A 17,465-nucleotide genomic window follows, 5' to 3' on the forward strand; every position below is an offset into this window, starting at 1 on the left:
TTATAAAGGCTCAAGATCACTTCTATGTATGTGGAGATCAGTACTTGTTCATAGATGGCAACTTTATTGTGTATAGTTAAGTTTACTGACATCAGAAGAAAAAAATCAAAGCTTATAATACATAGTAATCTATAATTATTTTACTACAAATCTAATGCAATAAATTTAAATATCATTAAATGTCTTAAATTTGCATACACTGTTGACTACTGATTATATTCTTGTAATGCTTCAAATAAATTTGCTATCAAAACACCTGAGAACTTTGGAAATGTCATAAAAAATCTGATGAGAACCTGTATCTTCTGTACATTGTAGCTTTGTGAATATGGGGAAATAAAAAATATCTCTAAAATTTTATGAAAAAGTTTAAGGAGTGCCTAGGTGGCTCGGTCGGTTAACTGTCTGACTCTTGGTTTTAGCTCAGGTCATGATCAAACAGTTTGTGAGTTTAAGTCCCGCACTGGGAGAACTGACAGTGAAAAGGCCACTTGGGATTTTCTCTCTCCTTCTCTCTCTGCCCCTCCCTGCCTCTCTCTCTCTCTCTCTCTCTCTCAAAATAAATAAATTTAAAAAGAAATTAAAATATTTTAAAAACCAGTTTGAATCTCTTCTGAGTTTTAAATATTTATTTGAAGAACTGTTTACAGTTGCGTACCTACTACATGTCTGGCCCTGGGTCAAGCATTTAAGACACCAGGCTGAGTAAGGGCACGATCATAGGTCCAAACACTTAGGAACATGCGCTTTCCTTTCAGAGCAAGAGCTGAGGAACTATCTTCCTAACACTCTTAATGTTTAGAATTACTGATCTGAAAGGCAAAGAATCTCTATGGATGTAGCTCTGTTTCTTAGAGAATTCCCTGGGCTTATGCTTTAGACTCAGCGAGTCCCACAGTTAAGCAAGAATGGAGCCACTGAGAAAAAAAGGAAATTTTTAATTGAAATTAACCTGGAACTTCCTGATGCTTATAGGCATCATAGAAGAATTCTGCATGATATATAGTCAATAGCACTCCTGCCTTCTGGCTGATGAGATGTCATCTTCATTCATTTATTTGAAACCTTTTTATTCATTTATTTATGTACTGGGCAATGTGCTGGGCAATGGAGTTACAAGCGAACTAGGGACACACCATTTCTGCCCCTGTAGAGCTTATGCACATCCAGCTGGGAAGATAGACAAGGGAGCAGCAAGTACAATACAGCATTGCGACTGCTGTGGGAACAGAGGAACAGGGTGCCTCACTCAGCCTCCAGAGTGGTGGTGGTGAGCACCCAGCAAAGGACTGTCTTGAGGGATTAACAGTTGAACAAAGACCTATAAAAACACATTGGGAAGGTGTGGGGGCTGAGGAGAATGGGAGAAACTGTCCCATGCAAACAGAAGAGGGAATGGTCTCTGGGAAGGACTGAAGACGAGGAACTCATGAATCAAGAAAAAGAAAGATCTGTTTGCCTGGACCTCAGGGAGTGAGGCTGGAGACAGAATCAGGGATTCGTAATTTATGTGAAGAGTTCGGACTTTTTCCTTGGTGCAGTGCAGAGCCCCCAAAATAAAGTGAACAGTGCAAAGACTTTAAAAAATCAATATTATAATAATTTTTAAAAAAACAAAAAAGGAAAAAGAGAGGTGGCAGAGAAACACTATAGAGAATGTGGCAATAATCCGGGTGAGAGATTTTTGAAGGGAGAGCTATAGTGTAGCAGCAGTGGGCTTTAAGTGAAAGTTAAGTGAACTGTTCAGGAGTTAGTGCAGGAAGAATTTAATACCACTCAGGTGATGAATGAGGGAGAGGGAAGAATCAAGGACTTCCAGATTTCTAGATGGAGTAATTGGGTAAGTAGCCTTGTCATTCTCTGCTATAAGAGGGACACAGGAGAGAAAGGGCTTATGAAGTTGGCTTGGAAATACTGAGCTTGAAGTACTTCTGGAATCTACTAGAAATATGAGCTGGACTAGAGCTATCAGTGGTCAGTAAGCAATGAGAATGGGCACATGAGCTTACTTAGAAACAGTGTGCATAGGGGGAGGGAAGAAAAAGGCCTGAACTACAACAAAATATAAAGCACATGTAAATGCAGAGGAGCCTAAAATTGAGTTTCAGGAGGGTGAGAGAACGAGAAAGTAAACCATGAAAGTTCAGGATTATGGAAGCCAGCAGCAGAGTTTTAAAAGGAGGAAGTAATACTCAGCATCCAGTGTTCTGAGGGGCCAAAAAAGACGAGTATGAGTATTTAAACGTGTTCATTAGATTAAGACATAGAATATTTTGTTGATTTGCCAACCACATATATAATTTCTGTATTTTATGTTAGGGGCAGCAACTTTCTTGCTGCTTTACTGCTGTGATGTTCTAAGTACTGTGGTAGGCACTTTAGATATATTAGTTTATATGATTGTCACAGTATCCCTATGATCCGGTATTATGTCAATTTTACACACATGGAAGTCAAGCTTATTTGAGCCGCAGATCCTTATTATTATCATTATTTTTTAGTAGAGGAAGAGAGTGATAGCAAGGCAGAGGGGCAGAGGTAGAGAGAGAGAATCTTAAGCAGGCTCCATCCTAAGAGCCCCCAATGCGGGGCTCTATCCCATGACCCTGGGATCGTGATCTGAATCTAAATCCAGAGTTGGACGCTCAACCGACAGAGCCACCTGGGTGTTCTGAGCCACAGATACTTACTCTTAGATGCAGGTTTGCTTTTTCTCCTCTATACCACACTGCCTCATGGGAGTTCTGGCCTAATCCCTGAGGATATAGAGTCACATTATAGAGGTTGGCCCTGATCTCTTTTGAGTCAAGTTTGTGCCAGCACATGGTTCCCACCTTATAACCCAGTTTTGACTTTCATGTTATCATTCTTTATTCAAGTTTTGTCTTGGAAGTCTGCCTAGAGCAGGGTTTCTAAACAGCACTATTATTAAAATTTTGAGTCAGAGAATTATTTGTTTTGGGGGGCTATCCAGTGCATTGTGGGAAATTGAGTAGCATCCCTGGCTTCTATCCTCTAGGTGCCATCTGCACACTCTAGCTCCAAACAGTGAGGATAAAAAATGTTTTCACAAGTTGCCAAATGTCCCTGGGGGGCAAAATGGCTCCCAATTGGGAACCACTAGCCTAGAGCCACACCCATTTAAGACTGATGCTTTGCCTTAGTCTTACTAGCCTTTTCTCTCTTTCTCTTCCATGCCACTAAAGAAACTAGAATCCAGTTCCTAACTACTGGGCAAGTTTTATAATGCCCCTATCCAATCACCACTGGCCTCTGATTTAGATGCTACATAGCTTTCTCCTGGATATACTGCCATCTGCCTACAGGGTCCCATCTACCTACAGGGTCCCATCTGCCTACAGGGAAAAGTGTGTTACACCATCTGAAACCTCCCACCTGGTGGTCTTTGCCTTCTCTGTGTCTACTCCAGCCTGTAGCTCAACTGTATTTCTTCATTCCTACAGCCGAGGGTCTGTCTCTGTAAAATCTACTTTAAGGTCTAAATACCTCCTTTCCATCTCTTCTACTATAGTTAACCAGGTAGTAGCTGTCCATATTCCAAGATATGAGCCTTTGTAACACTAATAATGACACAAAAGCATGTTTAAGAGGGAGGGTATAGCAGCCCTTAAGGCAATTTCCAAAGCATCTCTACTTTCCTTTAAAAAATCATATTATAGATTCAGCATCCATCAGTTAGTTCAAATCCCCTTCCAAAGTTTATTTTCTGTATTATCCATTGGGGCAATGTATCAGGTAAAGTCGTACTTCATTTAATATTTAATATGCATTAAAGTGCCTTTTTTCAAATTCTAAAGTTGCATACTAGTTTTAGAATTAAGGACTTTGTTAAGTGAGATAATGTCTTTCTCATACTCAGACCTGTACTTCTAATCTTAATTACCACGATCATACTTGGGTTTTCTTTTTTTATAGTTATTCAAAAGCATCTTTCTCTTCTTGGTTATTTCAGTTCCTATGAGTTTAGTACTCTCCTATTTTATGCTTGCTTTAGGCTTGGCAAACAAAATTGCATGAAGTGTTCCAAATCAACCAGGGTTTTGCTTTGTCTTGTTTTTATTATGAGTAAAGTGATACTTTCTATTAACAAACATTATTTTGATTCTTATTCTGAATATTGGACTATATCAGGCAATTCTATTTAAAAATGAAATGGGGCACCTGAGTGGCCCAGTTGGTTAAGTGTCCAACTTTGGCTCAGGTCATGATTTCATGGTTCATGAGTTCGAGACCTGCTTTGGGCTCTTTGCTGTCAGCACGGAGTCTGCTTTGGCTCCTCTGTCCCCCTCTTTCTCTGCCCCTCCCTGCTCTCTCTCTCTCTCTCTCTCTCTCTCTCTTTCAAATATAAACTTTAAAAAAATTAAAATGAGACGAAACAGTTTCTTTAGTGAAATATTCAGTTGCTCTAGTCAATGATAGTTTATGTCAAATTTCCTCTTCTATCACTATATCAAGTGATTTATGTTGCTAATTTACACAATGAGCCAACTGTATCTATATGTCCCATATCTATATGTATGTATTTCTAAAATAAAGATTCATCACCCAGTTATAGCCTGTAAGAAGATTATGTCCTCATTATTAGGCCTGGTCTCTTTTGAAAAGGTTTTATTGTGGGTGTCAGCCATCCAGGAAAACTAAAGCAGAATTGAGATAGGCAGGTGAGGGAATCCTACTGAACGTTCTTGATGTTTCACTCTCTCTCCTTTTTTTTTTTTTTTTTAATTTTCAAGAATACTATTTTTTTTAAATTCTTTTAATGTTCATTTTTGAGAGAGAGAGAGAGACATAGCACGAGCAGGGGACAGGTAGATAGAGGGAGACAGAATCTGAAGCAGGCCCCAGGCTCTGAGCCGTCAACACAGAGCCCAACATGGGGCTAGAACTCACGAACTCACCATGAGATCATTACCTGAGCTGAAGTCTGACGCTCAACCGATTGAGCCACTCAGGTGCTCTGAGGTTTTCCTCTCTTAAGCCTAGGTGTGATGAATCTAAGAACACTAAGGAGAATTCCTGCATAGTAGGAGTTGAGAGTATAAATAATACTAGTTATAATCATCATTCTTATGAGTGAGGCAAATAAGAAATGTATTTAATTTAATCTTCATAGCAATCATACGATGCAGGTGGGCACTATATTATTATCTCTACTTTGCAGCTGGAGCCCCTGAGACAGAGTGTAAGTAATATGTCCAAAGTCACTCAGGGAGTAAGTGGAGGCCTGGTCTATAAATTCAGTCCTGCTTAAATGAAAAATCCTCATTCAAAGCCAATATACTCCTAGAAGTTTCTGCAATAGTAGTAGGCTAGGAGTGAGACAGGAACCATATTAGAACAGTTCTTCAGAATACTATCCAAGAGAAATACAGCACAAATCACATGTGTAATTTAACATTTTCCAGTAACAAGTGCAGAAATAGAATTTTAAAAAACAAATAAAAATAGTTTCAATGGTATATTTTAAACTTACCTACTATGTCAAAAGTATCATGTTAATATGTAATCAATATAAAATTATTAATGAGGTATTTTGCATTCTTTTTGTGAAATACAGCATACACTTTATACTTGCAGTAACATTTCAACTGGGACTATTTCAAGTGCTTAGTAGTCACTTGTAGCTAATGGCTACTGTATTAGATAGCATGGCTCAAAAGATTTCAAAACTGGTTTTGTGTAAATTTTATTTTATTTTATTTTATTTTATTTTATTTTATTTTATTTTATTTTATTTATTTTTTATTAAACATTTTATTTTTATTTTATTTATTTATATTTTATTAAAAAAATTTTTTTAAAATTTTTTCAGGGCCCGAACTCACAAACCGTGAGATCATGACCTGAGCTGAAGCCGGACACTCAACCGACTGAGCCACTCAGGCGCCCCTGGGTAATTTATATTTTAAAGATTACCTGGGGCGCCTGGGTGGCGCCTCCGACTTCAGCCAGGTCACGATCTCACGGTCCGTTGAGTTCGAGCCCCGCGTCAGGCTCTGGGCTGATGGCTCAGAGCCTGGAGCCTGTTTCCGATTCTGTGTCTCCCTCTCTCTCTCTGCCCCTCCCCCGTTCATGCTCTGTCTCTCTCTGTCCCAAAAATAAATAAACGTTGAAAAAAAAAAAAAAAGATTACCTTGTATTGTACCATTTTATCTCACTTTGAAGATTTTTCTAGCCTTGAGTAATTTCATGTTTGGATGATCCAGCTTTGTCTCAATCATGTTGTGAGGAATGAGTAACCCCTCTACCTCTACTAGTGGCCCTCATAATGGGGGCAGGTGAAATGAGGTAGGAATTCCCAAGGGAAAGGTGAAATCAAGGGACAAAAATCAATATTTGAGATCTAGCTTCTCCTCCTCCATCCTGGAATTTTCTTAGAAGTTAGTGGTTGCCTTAAATTTGATATAACGGTGGAATTTGAGCACTTGTGATATTCAGCATATTAGTCTTTCACCTTCCTTTTTTGCTAATATCTTTTTATTTAGCTGGTGAATTTGCAAACAAGTTGCTTGCTGGAAAGTGTAGACATAGCCTGATGATTAATCTGGTGAGTGAATTGATGCTAGACATGCAAAGGTATAGGAAGAAACCAATTCCTAACTCCATTGCTACCCAATAGTCTCTTCTATTTAGAATTTCTAGACCACTGTAGTTTAAACCCAAACTAAAATGAAGAGATTAATAACAGATAACTGGGAAAGAAAACCAGCCTCCCATCGCTGCTGAAACGACTTATGAGCAAGAACTGGTTCACAAAATAGATAACCCAGTGTGCTACAAAAACACAAAGAAACTAGATATTTATAATGAAGAGCTTGAGTAAGGGGTACTTTTACCAGTAAGATATTTCAGAACAGTTATGACGCCATCATGGGAAAAATAAGTAAAATAGGTCTACGTTTGAGGGCTCCTGAGGCGATCAAGACTGGTATTATGACTTGGAGACCAATGAGAAGCACTGCAAAGACAGACTAATCAACCAAAGAGAACCTAATCACATAAAGCAAGTATGATTTAATAATTAGGCACACATTGGACTTTGTGCCTTATACCAAGGAAGCTAACAACTTGAATTTGGAGCCCCATCTTTTCACTCTTTCTTCAACAGACTTGAAAATGGAAAGGAGTTGGTTATAAAGTGATAAAGTTACTCACTCATTCTCTTTACTGTCAGCAGGCAACCTTATCTAAGACCAAAGCAGATGTTAATCTGGGAAACAGTTCAGCTTAATTTCTAAGCATGTAAGGTGTTCTGTTCAAATTTCCTTAATTTGTTACGATGTGTATCACCGAGACTAGGTCCTGAACAAAACCACAGCAATAACTGAAAGGACAATGGGAAATGCAAGTGGAGATCAGAGACATTTGTCCTTTATCAGAGTGCACAGGACTGCTCTCCCTGCTTCCTCCCCCAGTGGAGGAGTGTGAAAAGACTGTGAAGCCCAAGGAAATAGATACAGATATTAAGTCTTTTCAAATAGGTTGATAACTGGAATCTAGTCCAGTTCCTATTACTGAGGGTTTTTTTTTTAATTTTTAATCATCATTTGGGAAATTTAAGCATAGCTTCCTTGAAACTTAGAAGACTTTCCAGAGAAGAAAAAAAAAATGGTGAGCTCTGAATGAAAGCTTCTTCCCTCTCTTTACTGCCTTTATTTCTTCAAATAAAGAAGACTACAATGGAAGATTTTTACGGATATGCCTCCTAATAACGTTTCCAAGAAAATCATAAGGGTCTTTTTACAACCATTAAAACTTATTTTAAAATTATATTTAACAATGTCAGGCTAGTTTCTAAGTTCTTTGAACAACAGCTTTTTGCCTAGACTATTAGACATCTCATAGGAAAAATATTTTGCGTCTATTGAAGAAGGAACTTGATTTTGCCTGGATAATTCATCCTTTGCCCTGGGCAGACAGCAAAAGGGGCAAGCTCTCCATATGTTGAACAACATTCCACAATGGCATAAGCACACAGACAGGTTTTGTGGTTGTTACTACTTGTTCCTATGTCAGATAGGGACATTTTCATTTCTCAAGACTTCCCTGAATTTTTCCCTTTTCTATGCAGATTTTACTGATCTATAGCAACATACCAACACCATTTTAGTAGCATTTAACTAGTACCTATAAAGACATGGAATCCCTTTCCATCTACCCACACGGTCTTTAAAAAAAAAAATCTTTCAAATGTTACTGCATCTAAGGTTCTGTGAGAGCCTTACTTTTATTTTTTTTCTTAAGCAATTTACTCATTTATTTTTCAGGTAAACTCTATACCAATGTGGGGCTCGAACTCATGACTCGACGATCAGGAGTGGCATACTCTACCAACTGAGCCAGCCAGGTGCCCCTCTGAGACCCTTATTTTATTTTATTTTATTTTATTTTATTTTATTTTATTATTAAAAAAAATTTAATGTTTATTTTTGAGACAGAGAGAGACAGAGCATGAATGGGGGAGGGTCAGAGAGAGGGTGACACAGAATCTGAAGCAGGCCCCAGGCTCTGAGCCGGACACGGGGCTCAAACTCATGGACTATGAGATCATGACCTGAGCCGAAGATGGACGGTTAACCGACTGAGCCACCCAGGCACCCCTGAGATCCTTATTTTAATCAGCCAACCCAGGTGCATCAAATACCACAATTGCATCATTAAATAAACCTCTGTGTTTAAATAGTATAAATTCTCCCTTATACGATGTGAATTGCCAGAAGACCTGAACACTAGTATACTCCAAAATCATCTCATTAATCTGCTTCCTAGACAGAAATTCTTATTGTTAAATCCTTTATTTCACTTAGCCTAAATGGGTAGAGATGTTGTCTACATGATGCTACTATGTAAAGGGAAACATAGCCTGTATATAAGATAGAGTAGACAAAATTCTGCTCAAATATATCAGTTTATCTTTGATCTCTCTTGTGTAGCGTAATGGTGAGTGTTTTGGGGTGTGAAACCTGTGTTATCTTTGTGCCAAACTAATCATCCGATCTTCCATACTTTGTAAGAAACAGCTAGTTTTCTAAATAGAAGCTAAAAGGCAGAAAGATCGCCATGACCATTTCCCTACTGAATATCTGATCCTACTGAAATCAAAGAATCAGAGGACTGGGGGGGTTATTAGTCCACCTGCACACCAACCCACCTTTCAGCTTTTCTGAGGAGATGAGAAATAGCAATATTTGTATATACAGTCTTTCAAAGGCAAACTTCTGACAGCTACTCATGTATAGTAAACTCTCCTGGTGGGAAAAGCTTTCCTACTTCCTAATTAAGCTACTTCCTAATTAAGCTTACTGTAACAAATATCCTGAAGAGAATGATAGAGAAGTTAAGACCCATGGGGAAAATATTCCATACAAGAAAGACCAATTAAAATATTTCCTTGATGGCAACATAACCCAGAATTTCTTTAAACTGAGTAATGAAAAGTTCACATATTTTCAGATTAGCATATACTTGAATATAATCTGTAACAGTGACATCTGGTGGCTTTTATTATAATGCCGTGGCATCTTTTGCACAGAGCCATGCCATAATTAAATAGAATTGTAACATAAATCTGTGCTTTAAGCAAGACAAAATAAACAGATACATATCAGCTTTTACCAAAGCATTCCTTATAAACTTCGGTGCAACAAAATGTTAAATATTTTCGCAAGTTCACAAGTTTGAAACTTTCAGAGAAGAGTATATAAATTAATGTTTTAACCTTAAATGTTTTAGTCACACTACCATGAACTTGCTGGTTTTAAATTTATGTATATTTAACTTTCATTCATTTTCCTTGTGTTGATGGAGTACAGGCTCAGATTGGCATACTCTTTCATAGTTGCTTCCAACACCAGCCTGTCACTCATGGAAGCTAAAACCCCAGGCTGTCTGGAATAAATTTAATTCATTGCCCTCTTAAGCTCCACCAGGGCTAAATAGAGAGGGAAGGGTGAATAGGTGAATCTCAGTCTTTCTCTCAGGGTGTTAAATGTTAATGATGACCTTGATTTGTCCATGTGCACTCCTCCCCTCCCCCAATTCCTGAAGTCTAGCAACCTATACCTTGAAAAACTTTCTAAACACAATGAAAAACTAGGAGAATATATGCTAGCAAGGAAGATTCGTTAAAAAATTATGTTTTAGCTCCATAGAGTTTTTAAATACAATCCTTCAATTTGCACTTTTTTTCACCAGTTGAAAAGCAATCAAGAAAGTGATCTTTCGCAATTCCCATCTCTTAAACTTCTTTTGACAATCGGGTCTCTTTGTATATGCTGGCTGATGCAGAATTTCTATGCTGAGGGTCTATCATAAAGGGACTTTTAGCCTGTATTTTCTGTAAATTAGGCACTCATAATTTACATTAGGTAATCTGGCTTAATTTACACTGTTGAGTCTAGAGAAGAAATGTGGTTCGAGCAGCAGTATTTGCACTTGTGTGTGCAAGTTGAAAGTGATCTAAGCATCAAGTCAATTGTAATATGCTCTGTTTAAACATATAATGAGCAAAGCCATTGGCTCAACTCAATAAGCTGCAATTTCTGCTTTCTTTCTTTCTGTCAGGGCATGTTATTTGTGGCACATAGCAGCACTTATCAAGAGAAATACCTTATTAGAGAGTTAGAGAAACAAACTATATTTAAGCAAGATTTTCTTCAAGTCACCATATTGCATTAACAACAACACACTGTTTCCACAAAATAAAATTGTGAATATACCCAGGCCCCCCCCCAAAAAAAATAGTAGATACAGATTCCATTTTGTAAATAGGCCACGCTGTAGAGCTAACAATTCAAAGAATAAATAGATGCTAATAGGTCAATTTTATTACCTCTTAATCCTTCATGGGGTAAAGAATTCTTTTTCCAAGTATATCTAGTGTGAAATAATGGATCACAATTAGTATCAGTCTGCACTTTATGACTGTGTCAGTTCCCATATGAAGTTGAAAGTTCCTCCATAAAGTTTTCCAGTCTGGTGAACCATCTAAACACTGAAAACTGTCAAATTGCTAATTCCATGTTTCCACCAACCACCAGAATGTAGTAACTATTATTTGACTGGATGTCTAGTAGACATCTTAAACTTAACGTGCCCAAAGAGTTTCCGACTTCCCTCCAAAGCATCTTCTCCCACAATGTTCACCATCCGAACAAATGGCACCTTTGTTCCTCTAGAAGCTCACTCTAAAATATGTTGAGTCATCTCTGACTCCTTTCCTTCTCTCACACTCCATATCTGTTCCAATCTATCAGTGAATCTGTTAGTTTTATTCCATCCAAATATATCCCGATTCAGTCATTTCTTGCCACTGCACTATCTTTGTTGACACCACTATTTTCATTTGTTTGATGATTCCACTCTTTACCCTACTTTTTATTATTCCAGCCTCCAGAAGAATCTTTTTAAATTTTTTAATGTTTATTTATTTCTGAGAGAGAGAGAGAGAGAGAGAGAGAGAGAGAGAGAGAGAGAGAGAGAACGAGTGGGGGAGGGGCAGAGAGAGAGGGAGACACAGAATCCAAAGCAGGCTCCAGCCTCTGAACTGTCAGCACAGAGCCTGACCAGGGCCTTGAACTCATGGACCACAAGATCATGGCCTGAGCCAAAGCCAGACGCTTAACGTACCGAGCCACCCAGGAACCCCTAGAAGAATCCTTTTAAATCTAAGTTATATCATGTCATCTGTTTGCTCAAACTTTTCCAAAAGATTCATTTCTCCTGCAGAGTAAATTCTTATAGTCGCTTAAAGTTACACTTTTTTCACTGGTTAAAAAGGAATCAAGAAACCGATCTCTGGCAATTCCTACCTCCTAACCTTCTTTGACAGTCGGGTCTCTTTGTAAATGTTGGCTGATGCCCTAGATAGTCTGGTTCCTTCTCTACTTCCTTTATCTCCCATTATAGTCTCCTTTGCTGAAGGCTCCAACAACCTGGTCTTCTTGCTTTTAGTAGACTACATCACATCTGTTGCTTTCAGACCTCTTCACTTTCTGCTCCCTCTGTCTAGAACATCCTTTACCCAGGTAACTTCTTTGCTGGCTTTCTCATTTCCTTCAGGGTTTTGTTGAAATGTCACCATCTCGGCGAGGTTTCCCCTACCTACCGTGTATGTAATTATCTCCCTCTTTTTGTTCTCATGTTCCCTATCTTCCTTCTCTGGTATTTTCCTCCATTTGTCACCAACTGATATTATATATTTTACTTATGTATTCATTTATTATTTGCTAATGTCCACCTCTTTCCCAGAGTATAAATTCCATGCGGAGACTGATGTCTGTTTTGTTCGCTGCTGTAATCCCACCACAAAGAACAGTGAGTGCCTAGAACATAATGAAAACCTTATAAAATGTTTATTCAATGTATGAATGGATTGTTTATCTGTAGCTGCATCTTGTATACCCATTTCCTCAAAGCAAAGAACTTTCACTCAGGTTAACTGGCACATACTGGCATCATACCACAGAACATGATGTTTCTAATTAATCTACCCTAAAAAGCTGTTGTTGGTATCAAAACTACTAAATTCACTATACTAAACTTCTTTAGGAATTGAAGACAAGCCTCATGCATCTCCACCGGGGAAAGGCTTGGCAGAGAGAGCTTGTCTCTGCTACACTTAGCATCATGGAGAGTAGCTTAGAGGCTGGGGTTGGAGTCATCCTAAGGTTTGCCGTAGATGCTGTCTGTGAGATGGTTTGGGCTTTCTTGCCATACAGTGATTGGGTTCCCGGGGTGATTAGTCCCCAGAGAGAAGCTCAGCTAGACACCATGTCACTTCGGTAAACCAGCCTTGAAAATCACACAGCGTCACTTTTGCTACCTTCTGTTTGTCAAGACCGCCACAAAAGCCTGCCTGAGTTTGCGACAAGGAGAATGAGATTCTACCTCCAGATGGGGAAGTGGCAAGATTCTGCAAGAGTGGGTGAGATGAGAAATATTGCTACAGTCATTTTGGAAAATGCAACCTGCCATAGCCACTACAGGGTATTTGAGGTGATTTGAGCTCTGCATTGACTAAAATGATATTTTATTGATAAAACTCATGGTAAAGATCTAGGATTTCCATGCTGGCTCTCAAATGATCCATGTATTGCTATCATACACAGGGTAGTATAGTAGTTTTAAAATACGTCCACAAATCTTTTACAATTTTCCTATCAAGAAGTGGCCATTTCTTTCCTTGGATCTGGCCGGGACTTACAGATTCCATTGTAAGCAATACAGTGCAGCAGAAGTGGCATTGTGTGAATTCCAGCTTTTACCTTCGTCACTGGTGTTTGGTACCTTCGTCACTGGTGTTTGGTAACGAGTCCAACTATCCTTAGACCTCCATACTGTGAGGAAGCCCAGACCATGTGCAAGAGGCCAGCTGTGGGTGTCCTGGTTGACAGTGTAACTGAGATCCCAGTTGACAATCAGCATCCAGTGCCAGGCATGAGATGAGAGTGAGGCACGTTAGATGTCCAGTCCAGGTGGCCTTGAAAACTGCAGCCCCACCCACATCTGACTGCAACCACCACGAGAGACCCCAAGTGAAAACAGGCTAGCTAAATGTTTCCAGAGTCCCTGACCCACAAATGAGCTAAATAAAATGGCTGCTTATGCCACTAAATTCGGGCATAATTTGTTATTTATCAAATGTAACCGAACAGGTAGATATAATGGCCAAGAGGGTCTAATTTTGGTTGGAGAGCTAAAATTATAATCTTCAATTCTACATTTGCTATATAAAACAGAGGTTGGTTTCAAGGGTCAAACCCTTTATTATTTCTTTTCAATGAAGTAATTTTAAGAGTAGAGTAAAAAACTCTTTAAATTCTTGACTCATCAATCCTAATCCTTTTGCAAGATTGAGAACATGCTCACGTGAGGATGCTCTTAAGTAGGTTTTACTCAAGTCGCTTCATAATCTATAAAGAATATCACCAAAATGGATTGAGTTCATTATTGTAAAGTTAATTGCTTAATAGTTTACCTGTTTTATTATAACAGATCTATGTGACTCTTAAGTTATTATTACTTTCCTGTAAATGTACACCTTGTTATAGTATTTTACCACATTTTTTTATATGGAAAGTCAACCTTCTTTTAGATCTTTAAAAAATTAGCATGTTAGTAGTTGTTAATGAGCTTTTAAAAATGACATTCCTCACACATGAAACAGCCGCAGTGAAACATCTTGCAGTTAGAGGACTATTGGAGGGGCAGATTGAAAATGGTGAGACAGATAATTCAAGAAGAAAATGAAAGTAAGAATTATTTCAAAAAGTTGATCTGGTTCTTTCTGCTGATGAAGGTTTACAAAAAAATCATAGTAGCAACATACGTATTTCCTTTGTTGTTTCCCATTCAGAGCGGTAGTGCTATAACTCTACAAAATTATGTTTTTCCAAGTACGGACTAAGCTTTAACTACTTCACTTTTTTCTTGATAGAACAGAAACAAAGGGTGTGACCGGACAATACTGTAATTTAGAGAACGCCTTGCTCCTGGTGTGCTTGCGAATCCTCCTGCATGCTAAGAATTATGGTGTAGGTGTGTCTAGAGCAAATGTCAGTTGTTACAGTTATTAAAAATATAATCAGGCATATAGTGATCCACCTTTCTGCAAACAGGAGGGCAACTCTATATTTTGGTCAAAAATACGGTAGCACTATTAGACTAAAGAAAGGTCAACGCTCAAACTTTGTCTCTTTTTATTTTACTGTTTTTGACTTTTCACATATGAATATCCTTGAGCCTTCCCCAACAACTTTCTGTTTTGGCTTTCAGACATGACATACAGCTTTTCTGAGAACTTTGAGATCATTTCGTTACCTCTGGGACATAGCTAAGATGGTTTACAATTTCAAGCAGCTTCGAATCTCAATCATGTGTGTCTGTGTGTGTGCCTGCACGCGCACGCCTGCCTGTGTGGGTAAATAATACGCATGCCAGGCAGCATAAAACATTCACTGCAGAAAGGTCCTGAATCTGGTTTGGCAAATCAGGATGCCACTGGGTAGAGGTTTTACTTACACGAGCGGCAGCTGTTCTTGTGACTAACGTTAAACACACTGGCTAAGTATATTCTGAAGCCAGTGATAAACAAGTGTCTCAAAGATACATCCATACAACAGCACATGGTTAGTCTTTTATGCACTACAATGGGTGTCCCACATCAGCTTTCTTCTTCTTCAGGTTTCCTGCAGCCCCCCTGACTGTCCCTGTCACCCAGTGCCAGATGGGAAGTGAGAGCTTAGCTGATCCACCTCTTTGTGGTGGAAACCCCCAGAGCTTCAGCTCCAGGCTACAGGTTACCGAAGCCGTCATGAAAAATTCAGAGCTGATATTAACAAGTCTGCTGAAAGTAAAGCGCATGTCACATTATCCACCCTGCCTTTCAGTTAATACTAAAGCTACTGTCGCCAAAAGAAGAAATGCATACTCGCTGTGTTCCTGTTCAAAACTATTTGGGTTGTACTACGTAGATTCAGAACTAAGAAGAAAGATGTTGTGAAAAATAGGAGAGAAAGATCAGACACTTGAATCACCCAGGTTCCTAGAGAATGACTGTGGAGTAGAATAGCGAGTTGGAAGCAAGTGGCCTCCTAATATTTGGAATGAAATATGGAAATATTTTACTGAAGTTCCAATTCTGTACCTTCATGAAATAAACGTTTATGATTGTTTTATATGCATGTTGCTTCCACATTTATCCAGTAATAAATGCTTTTTATAAGTTATTTAAAAAAGACTTAAAACTCTGTAGAAAAAATTATGAGATATCAAAAAAATTAATGACCAGTTATAATTTATTGAGTTCTTGCTATGTTCCAAGCATGTTCTAAGCACTTTTGCATATTACCTCATATTACCTCATATTACCTCATGCTTCTCACAGGCCAGTAAGGTAGGTACTATTTATTATTAATATCAGTTTATGTATCAGGAAACTGAGGCCCTGGAAGGTTAAGTGACTTGCTCCTGGTCGTGTAGTAAGTGGCAGATTAAAACCCAGCTCGTCTCTCTCCAGATCCTGTATATTTTCTCACTACTGTACTGTTACTGCTTATTCATTATATTTCAAAGAACACAGAGAAATTCAAAGGATATTATAACACTCTACTCCCTTCCCAAATCAATAGAGATTTGATGAGTTAAAAAATAATAAACAAAAAATAACAATAATAAACAACCTCTTACAGATGAAGGTGAAGTTTTCTTTGACAACAACCTCAGTCCTGTTATCCTGGAATCTTCCCCAGAGGCAACTATTATCATGAGTTTGGTGTGTATTTTAAAATATAATTTTATGTAAAAAATATATATATAGTATGATATCACTCTGTAAATATATTTCTATAGCTTCCTTTTTTTTCTCAACCTTTGTTTTTTGGAATCTATTTATATTAAATATAACACTTTAAAAGAAAGCCTAGAGGACCATGTGAGTTTGTGAGAACTTAATGGGGAGGGGGAAAAAAAAACAGCGATAACCCAGCCATAGGCTACAGTACATATATTACCTCATGAGCTGAATGGGATTTAATGGGAGCACATAGGAGGTCTTAGCATGAATGCAATGATTTAGTAGCTAGACATACACATCAACCAACTGTCAACTCCCTTTGATTCCCATTCCCCATTCTAATGAAATGAGGGAGCCATACCTCATCAGAAACTTTAAAGAAAATACATCAAATCTCTTTACAATCAAGACATTTCAGTTTTTTTTTCTTTCATCTCAAAATATACTCATTTATGTTGCTGTCAGATCATAAAGTCATCCCTGAAATTTCATCAGTGTTAAAAATGTCTCTCAGCTCTACTGTTGGGAGCATATACAATTTAACGAAGTGAAACTAAGTTACTGTGAAACTTTAACAGTGAAGTTTCCAAATAGCTGAGAATGTAGGCAAGTTTCCACTTTCTTTCCAACAGAAAGAAGCTAACCTGTGTCAAGGAAGAATAATATTAAGTGAGACGACTATACATGATTTGGTGAAAACCCAAATCTCTTAGTTATCTAAGCAAAAGCTATTTAGCTGTGAAATCCTGGAACATTATCTGGGACTCTTCAATTTTAGTCTAAACCTATCACTGCTCTAAAACAGTCTTTAAAGAAGGAGGGGAGAGATGGGTAAGCACCGTGATTAAAAATAGCAATAGATAACATGGTTACTATTCTTTAGCACATTTGAATTTTATAAGTGCAAACAAGTGGTGTAACACGAGTGAACTATACTATGTTATGAAATATTTCACCAGAAAACCAGCATAAGCTTTATTTTGGCTAGTTATTGCCGTTTATTCAAAATTCACCAGTTGAAGACCAAGAATAAGATCCATCTGTATGAACAGTGGAGTTTCACATATATTTAACTACAGTCCAATTTTAACCTCAAAACAAAAAATAGCTGTAATATATTTAAGTTTAAGAGGATAATTACAAAAGCCAA

This window comes from Felis catus, chromosome B1 (assembly GCF_018350175.1).
Source record: "Felis catus isolate Fca126 chromosome B1, F.catus_Fca126_mat1.0, whole genome shotgun sequence".
In the NCBI taxonomy this organism is placed as follows: Eukaryota; Metazoa; Chordata; class Mammalia; order Carnivora; family Felidae; genus Felis; species Felis catus.